Source organism: Phyllobates terribilis, unplaced genomic scaffold (genome assembly GCF_046119375.1).
Source record: "Phyllobates terribilis strain yellow unplaced genomic scaffold, ASM4611937v1 Scaffold_2__4_contigs__length_985480577, whole genome shotgun sequence".
NCBI classification, from domain to species: Eukaryota; Metazoa; Chordata; class Amphibia; order Anura; family Dendrobatidae; genus Phyllobates; species Phyllobates terribilis.
The window spans coordinates 476,173,982-476,183,102 of record NW_027362762.1 but is presented as its reverse complement, the minus strand read 5'-3'; positions in this window follow the sequence as shown (position 1 = coordinate 476,183,102).

Genomic DNA, 9,121 nt, shown 5'->3' with positions numbered 1-9,121 from the left:
AGGAGGATGAGGAGGAGAGCATGGTCAGTCGTCCTCTTGATGAGGATATGGAAGTCTTGCCTGTTAGCAGTCTGGCACACATGGCTGAGTTTGTTACCCTGACTTTCCTGTTACCATTGCGTTGTCCTAGTTTTGGGTGACAGTCATTACTGGTTGGTGACACTTCTAGACCCATGCTACAAGGAGAACTTGCTACAAGGAGGCCCTTGTTGAGGAATTATTGAAAAAATTCTCATCTGAAAACGCTGGCGGCAGAGGTCACAGTTCATTGGACAACCAAGGAGTACAGGCAAGTGAGCCAAAAATGCAATTCAACAGAGGCAGGGGAACACTGTCAAAGTTCTGGGACAGTTTTCTCAGATCCTCCTATTGCACAGGCCCTGATGCGTGGGGTACTCTCACAAGGAGGGAAAAGTTTCGGAAGATGCTGAGAGAGTACCTAGCCGACCGTACCAACGTCCTCCATGATTCCTCTGTGCCTTATAATTATTGGGTATCCAAGCTGGACACGTGGCATGAACTGGCTCTCTACACCTTGGAGGTCCTGGCCTGCCCTGCCAATAGCATTTTGTCAGAGCGGGTTTTTAGTACCGCTGGTGGAATTATAACCGATAGGCGCATCCGCCTGTCAACTGAAAATGCTGACAGTCTGACTCTTCTAAAAGTGAACAAGGGCTGGATTGGGCCAGACTTTTCAACACCACTGAATGATAGCAGCGTAACATAAACTCAAATAAAGGGTCTTTTTTTGGGAGGTCTAACTCTATTCCCATACACCTCTGTCTTCACATCCACATATGGGTATACGCTTCCTGATTTTGTCTATTTGCTCTTGTCCTCCTCCTTCTCCTCATCCTCCACCACCATATCTACCATATCACCATATCTACGTCTCTTGCAAGGGGCATTGGAGTGCCTTCAATTTTTTGGCAGCCGTTGCATTCACTGCATAGTCAAACAGTACGGGAGACCCACTTCCTAATAATGGGAACATTGTTTCAGGGGGCCCTCTGACCTCTACGTCTCTTCCAAGGGGTATTGGAGTGCCTCCAAATTTTTGGCAGCAGTTGCAGTCACTAGAGATGAGCGGTGTTCAACTCGAACTGTTCGCCAATCTCAAATTCGAGCTGTTTTGGGCGGTGTTCGAGCCGTTCGGCGAACATGAACGATTTGAAAAAAATCCGGCAGTTCGAGGTTATGTTCGATAACTGTTCGTGCACCAAAATCATAACTGGATTTTTTCTCAGTAATGCTGAAAATTAATGTTAATACGCAGTTTGAGTGTACAGCGGGGCGGGGGGAGGGGCAGGGGATGGATCTCTGCATAAATAATGAAGATCTCCATTTTTTTTCCTCTTTCCCGCATTTACAGTTGGGAGGTGCAATCTGTCAGCCTATCAGCAGCGCACACACGGAGCGAACTGCTTTTTTTCACACGAGCAAGGGCATGTGTCATTGGCAGTGTATGTCACATGTCCTTGCCCTATAAGACCCAGCCATTTTCCACATAGCCACCATTTTCTCACTGCTGCAGCTGCGTGTTAGATGGCACCGCTGTTGCTGTGTGCGCTATACTTTGAGTATTCATTTCAAGCCAATTTTCGCACAAATCTACAGATAGCTTGGGAGTAGGGAATAGTTGTGATTGCAGTCCTTTTGAGGACTAGGTTACATCATTTCCTACGACTTTTATCAGGCAGGTCTGTGCTCTGAAATAGATAGGTTGGGAGTAGGGACTAATTGTAATTGCAGTCCTTTTGAGGACTATTTTACAGCATTTCCTAGGACTTTTTGCCAGGCAGGTCTGTGCCAGTGCTGTGCAAATGTTTTTCACAACATTTGGCTAAATCTAGCTAAGCAAATCCTTTTTGGCCTCTTGCAGTGTGTGTTAGTCAGTGGAGTAGCCTATCTGTGTTGCAAGCTATACCACCTGTGTATAGAATACAAATTTTTTTACTGCACCTATCCAAGTAAAACCTTGGGCATAGCATCATTCTGTTAGTCCATCTATACTAATCTCCACCAGGTTGCAAATTAAAAATAATTTTTATCTGCATCTAGCTCTGAAAAAAAATTTGGGCTTGTAGCAGTGTGTGGGACTTGTTCTATTAGTCCATCTATACTAACCGCCACCAGGTTGCAAATTAAAAATAATTTTTATCTGCATCTAGCTCTGAAAAAAAAATTGGGCTTGTAGCAGTGTGTGGGACTTGTTCTATTAGTCCATCTATACTAACCTCCACCAGGTTGCAAATTAAAAATAATTTTTATCTGCATCTAGCTCTGAAAAAAAATTTGGGCTTGTAGCAGTTTGTGGGACTTGTTCTATTAGTCCATCTATACTAACCTCCACCAGGTTGCAAATTAAAAATAATTTTTATCTGCATCTAGCTGTGAAAAAAAATTTGGGCTTGTAGCAGTGTGTGGGACTTGTTCTATTAGTCAATCTATACTAACCTCCACCACCTGTGTATGTAATAAAATTGTTTTACTGCATCTAACCCAGCCAATACTTTTGGGCTAATACCACAGTTTGGCCACTCAGCTCTGCTCGGTTCCCATCCATTGTTTTTTGTGCAAACAACTTCAGAGTTGTCAATTAGTTAACCACCAAAATGAGTGGAAAAAGGCCTGCTGATGGTGGAAAGGGGAATAGGCGTGTTGGGAAGGGAAAAAAGGTTGTGTCTGTGGGCTAGGTGTTAAAGCAACAGTAACATCTGCAGAAGAAAGACCATCTTTCAGCCAAACTAAGATGTCTACTTCTTTTAGCGGACAATGTGATAAGATCCCTTTCTTACGGCCACGCCAATCGCTACAAATTCCAGATGAGGCACAAAAACAGCAGGTGCTTCAATGCTTCAACGGATATCAAGTGCTCCTTTAAGTGGGCTCTCCTCCACCTCAACTTCAACATCACAAATACTCCAGTCCTCAGAGGTGTCACCCCAATCGCACTAGCTTCCTCACAGCTCCCAAGTCTCCAGCTGCCGGTCTGAGTATGGGGTAGAACAGATGGTTGAGTCTGCAGAGCTGTTTACTCATACTATAGCCTGGGAATCAGAGGTCAGCTCCAGAGCTTCTGTGAATCCAGACGAGGAAATGATCTGCACTGATGCCCAGAATCTTTATGAGTCGGATCCAGGAACAGACGCAGAAGGTTCTGACCATAATGTATACCCTCGTTCCCAAACTGTAACTTCTGTTGGTGGAGACAATGAGGAAGACGATGATGAGACTCAAATACCTGATTGGAGCGACAACTTGACTTTTCGGTCAGGGCAGGAAGAGGTTGGCTCTGAGGACGACGGGTGTGAGAACACACAGGGTGATGATGACGAGGTTGGAGATCCCACTTACTGTCAACCCACAGTCAGCTAGTCGATGAGGAGGTGGAGGAGGATGCTAGTGGACAGAGACGTAGTACTGGAAGCACGTCAACAACTGCATCCTCAAACACAACTCTGCCTCTGACCACAAGTCGTGGTGGCTCTTCAGGTCGCATGGGTGCTAAGCTTTGCATAGCCTGGGCATTTTTTCAGATCGATAAGGATGACCCAACCCATGTTATCTGTAACATTTGTCAGCAAAAGCTAAGTAGAGGCCAAAAAATACATAGTTTGAGTACTTCATGCATGAACCGGCACATGGATATGAAGCATAAGCTGCAGTGGGAAGCTCACTGTGCTACAATGCGGCCTAGCCGGCCGGGCCAACCACCGTCTGCCACATCTTCTGCATCCGCGGCCTCTTCATCCTCTGTGACTTGGGGGACAGCAGTCACACCTGTTTTGGGACGCAGACCTGCCACCTCTTTACCCACAACAGCCAGCGTGATTGCCAGGTCATCATTTTATTTGGAGGTGGAAACACCAGCTGGTATTGAGCGCTCTCCGACATCGATAGCACCACCTTTGGATCAAGGCAATCTAACATGTCCGCCTGCATCTTCCTCACAGACCGGCAGTTTGCCGGGGACACCCTTCTCCACCCCGTCTAAGCACAACAGCCAGCCCTCGGTCCCTCAGATGTGGACAAGTAAAAGACCATTTCATCCTAGCAATGAGAAAGCTAAGAGGTTGAATTTCACCATCTGCAAGCTCTTGGCTAGAGAAATGCTGCCTTTCCGCCTGGTAGACACAGAGGATTTTCGAGACCTTATGTCCGTCGCAGTGCCCCAGTACCAGATGCCCAGTCGGCACTACTTCTCAAAGAAAGGTGTGCCTGCGTTCCACCAGCATGTTGCACACAACATCACCGCTTCTTTGAGAAACTCTGTGTGTGACAGGGTGCATTTCACCACAGACACTTGGACGAGTAGGCATGGACAGGGGCGTTACATGTCGCTGACTGGGCACTGGGTAACTATGGTGACAGCAGGACAAGGGGCTGCTGTCCAAGTCTTGCCGTCCCCACGAGTTGTGCGTCAATCCTCTTTATCTCGAAGTTCCTCCACTGCTTCTGCCTCCTCAACCTACTCTCGGTCCTCCACCTGCACCCAAAGCCTGTCTGGTCATGCCACAAGCTTTCTAACTGCGCAGAAGGGATCCTGCACACCTCCTTACTATGCTGGCAGCAGGGCTCAACGTCATCAGGCGGTTTTTACTTTGAAATGTCTGGAAAATGTGAGTCACACAGCTGAGGAGTTGTGGTCAGCTCTGGAGAACCAGTTTCATGAATGGTTGTCTCCACTGGACCTGAAACCAGGGAAGGCTGTGTGCGACAATGCTGCAAACCTCGGTGCGGCCCTTCGCCAGGGCAATGTCACACACGTGCCTTGTATGGATCACGTGTTGAACCTGGTTGTCCAGCAATTTTTAGCCCACTATCCCAGACTAGATGGCCTTCTGCAGAGGGCACGGTCGCTGTGTGCTCACTTCCGCCGTTCGCATCCCGCAGCTCAGCGACTTACATCTCCACAGAAGTTGTTGGGCCTGCTACTTCACCGGCTAAAATGCGATGTGCCTACCCGGTGGAATTCAACTCTGCACATGTTGCAGCGACTGTGGCAGCACTGACAAGCCCTGGTGCAATATGTTCTGACGTATAGCCTGGGCCAACGAGATCCAGAGGTGGGGAAAATCACGCTGGAGGAGTGGTCTCAGATCAGGGACCTATGCACCCTTCTGCACAGTTTTGAAATGGCGATGAAGATGTTTAGTGCTGACGATGCCATTATCAGCATGACTATTCCGGTGACTTACATGCTGGAGCACATGTTAAACAGAATTCGGAGTCAGGTGGTGGCACAAGAGGAGGTGGAGGAAGTAGAGGCAGAGGAGTTGTATGCGGAAGGGCTAACATCTGCAAGCTCCAGACGGTCGGCAGCACCAAGCGGCAGGCATGTGAGGGTGGGGGAGATGGTTTTACCAGGGCGCATGGTAGCAGCCAAACTAGTGAGGAAGGTGCAGGAGCCCAGGAAGAAGTGGAGGACGAACTGATGAAAGACTCATCAGATGAGGGAGACCTTGATCACATTTCTGTTGTGCGAGGTTGGGGGGAGAGGGCAGAGGAAGGAAGCATGATTGTTACCTAGCCACCAACACAACAGGGACTAGGTGCTCCTGGATGCGCAAGACACATGAGTGCCTTCTTGCTGCACTACCTGCAACATGACCCTCGAATTGTGAGAATTAGAAATAATCCTGACTACTGGGTTGCCACACTGTTAGATCCCCGGTACAAAAGTAAATTTGCAGAAATTATTCCTGCCATAGAAAGGGATTCACGCATGCAGGAGTATCAGCAGAGACTGTTGCAGAATCTTACATGTGCTTTTCCACAAAACACCAGTGGTGCACGTAGTGAATCTCACAGTTCCAACTTGCCAACCGTGGGACCGTCGAGTGTTTAGCACTCAAAATGTAACAGAAAAACAGTATCTGCTGGTAACATCACTTTTGCGGAATCATTTCACCACTTTTTTAGCCCATCCTTTGCAAGGCCACAGGAGACAAGAAGTCTGACACATAGTCAACACCTAGAGACAATGGTACAGGAGTATCTCCAAGTAAACATTGAAGCCATGACTGTGTCATTGGACCCTTGCTCTTTTTGGGCTTCCAATCTGGATAAATGGCCAGAGCTCGCCACTTACGCCTTGGAGATCTTGTCATGCCCCGCAGCCAGCATTCTGTCTGAACGTGTGTTCAGAGCTGCTGGTGGTGTGCTGACAGATAAGCGCACGCGGCTCTCCACTGATAATGTAGACAGACTCACGTTCATAAAGATGAACAAATCATGGATCCGAAAGGACTTTTCTACCCCTGTGTCATCCTGGGGAGAGTAAAAGATTGATGATTTGTTAAAATCACCTCACCAACCGTTTTAAGCTTTCAAATTACTAATCATGTTTATCTGTATCTTGCCTGTATAATAATTTTGGCCTTGTAGCACTGTGCAGTACTGATTCTATTAGGCCATCTATACTAAACTCCACCAGATTTCAAATTACTAATCATGTTTATCTGTATCTTGGCTGGAAAATAATTTGGGCCTTGTAGCAGTGTGCAGTACTGATTCTATTAGGCCATCTATACTAAGCTCCACCAAATTTAAAATTACACTGGTCAACGCAATTTTTCTGTCAAAACGTTTTAAAACATATTTTAAGTCAATTTTGGCTGCTGATTACTAATACGAACTCCGTTTTTGGCTATCACATCAGGATTTTGATATATGTTTGATGGAAATTACTCCTATTGAATGTTTTTTGATAAAAACCTCATGATTTTCGTTACTACATTTTGTATATTTTTAATCAAGGAATAACAAAAATTACAAAGTCTGTGTACAGCAAATCAAATATACTTACAAAATTAAACTACAAAATTTAAAAACACATATATATGGCACACAGATGAATGGCAAATGGCAGTTATTTTAACTTTCTTTTCTTGGCTGATCTGTGATGTACAGCTTCTGGGTTGTCTCTCATCAAGCTCCAGCAATAGTCAGCCATCATATGTGAGTCCCACCGGCCTTGATACCGTTCTTCCATTGTTTTAATGTCCTGATGAAAACGCTCCCCTTGTTCCTCGCTCACATCCCCACGGTTCTCTGGAAAAAAGTCCAAATGGCTGTGTAAATAGTGAATCTTGATACTCATTCTACATCCAAGATTTTGCAGACTCATTAGTAGCTCTTCCACAATCTCTTCATAGTTGTCTGCTTTCTTATTCCCTAGAAAATTCTTCACCACGTTACAAAATGCATTCAAAGCTCTTTCTTCTGTCTCATTCATTGATGTGATAAAGTTTGGGTCTCTCATAAGTGTTCTTATTTGAGGTACATCAAATATTCCAGCCTTTTTCTTCTCTTCACTAAGACCAGGAAAAGTTGAACATATATCGTTATAGCATTCTCCACTGTTATTGAGAGCTTTGACGAACGGCTTCATCAATCCAAGTTTTATGTGCAAGGGAGGAAAGACAATGTTCTTCCTATTCACTAGAGGATCATGGATGACATTCTTATTGCCAGATGCCAAACTCTGTCGCTGAGGCCATTCAGTTTTTACTCAATGCTCTGCTGTAGCTCTACTGTTCCAGTAGCACAGAAAACCAGTAGCACAGAAAACAAGGGTGTTTGAAAACTTTTTTTTTACTTTCTTATCATAACAAATGGGAATTATGCATGTTCAAAGAAAACAAAGATATTCTCACATTTATTGGGAGACTAAATGAAAACTAAATTTACCTTAGTGAACCGTATAAACCGGCACTTTTCATACACTACTTATATTTTTCTTGGAATTATTGAAAATGGGCTATATACCTGTAGCGCAAAAACGTGATGTGATAGAGAAATTATAAGATCAGATTTGAATTCAGCACCCTCAAATTAGTCTAAAACTGTTCTTAAAGTCCATGCCAGAAATTTTTTTTTTGTACACCAGTGTTATTAATAATCATGTTTGTCTGTATCTTGCCTGTAAAATAATTTTGGCCTTGTAGCAGTTTGCAGTACTGATTCTATTAGGCCATCTATACTAAGCTCCACCAGATTTCAAATTATTACTAATCATGTTTATCTGTATCTTGCCTGTAAAATAATTTTGGCCTTGTAGCAGTTTGCAGTACTGATTCTATTAGGCCATCTATACTAAGCTCCACCAGCTTTCAAATTAATAATAATTTTTAGCTGCATCTAGCCCGGAAAATAATTTTGGGGCTCCTAGATGCGCAAGACACATGAGTGCCTTCTTTCTGCACTACCTGCAACATGACCCTCAGATTGCACATAGGACCCCTTGTTCGAAAGGAGCTTCTGAACTCTCTCGTCCATTGAATTTGTCAGGTTTTGGATGGTTTCTGCTTCAATTGTTTTGCATGAGGACAGAATACCCTCCCAGAGCTGTTGCTTAGATGTGAACTGCCTCCCGCCATCATAGACACTCCTTTTGATGATGCTCCAGAGGTTCTCAATGGGGTTGAGGTCAGGGGAGCATGGGGGTCACACCATAAGTTTGTCCCCTTTTATGCCCATATCAGCCAGAGATGCAGATGTGTTATGTGCAGCATAAGACGGTGCATTATCATGCATGAAAATGATCTTGCTGCGGAATACACGGTTCTTCTTGAACCATGGCAGGAAGTGCTGTTTGAGAAACTCCACATACATTATGGCGTTCATCTTTACCCCTTCAGGGAACTAAAGGGGCCGACAATCTCTCTCCCCATGATTCCAGCCCAAAACATTACTCCACCTCCTTCTTGTTGGCGCCGTAGCCGTGGTTGCATGGGGTGTCCATCAACCAGCCATCCTCCACTCCGTCCATCTGGAACATCGAGCGTTGCACGGCACTCATCGGTGAACAAAACAGTTTTGAAGTCAGTCTTCATGTATTGTTTGGCCCACTGGAGCCGTTTTTGCTTGTGTACAGTGGATAGAGGAGGTCGACAGGATGGCTTACGCACAGCTGCAAACCTCTGAAGGACCCTGCATCTTGTTCGGGGGATGTTGGAGGCACCAGTGGCTTCAAAAACTTGTCTGCTGCTATGACAAGGCTTTTTTGCCGCTGCTTTTTTAACCTGACGTAATTGCCTGTAGGAAAGAGTCCTCAATTTTCCCTTATCAGCACGCACATGTGTGTACTGTGAATCAGCTACATACTTCTTGATTG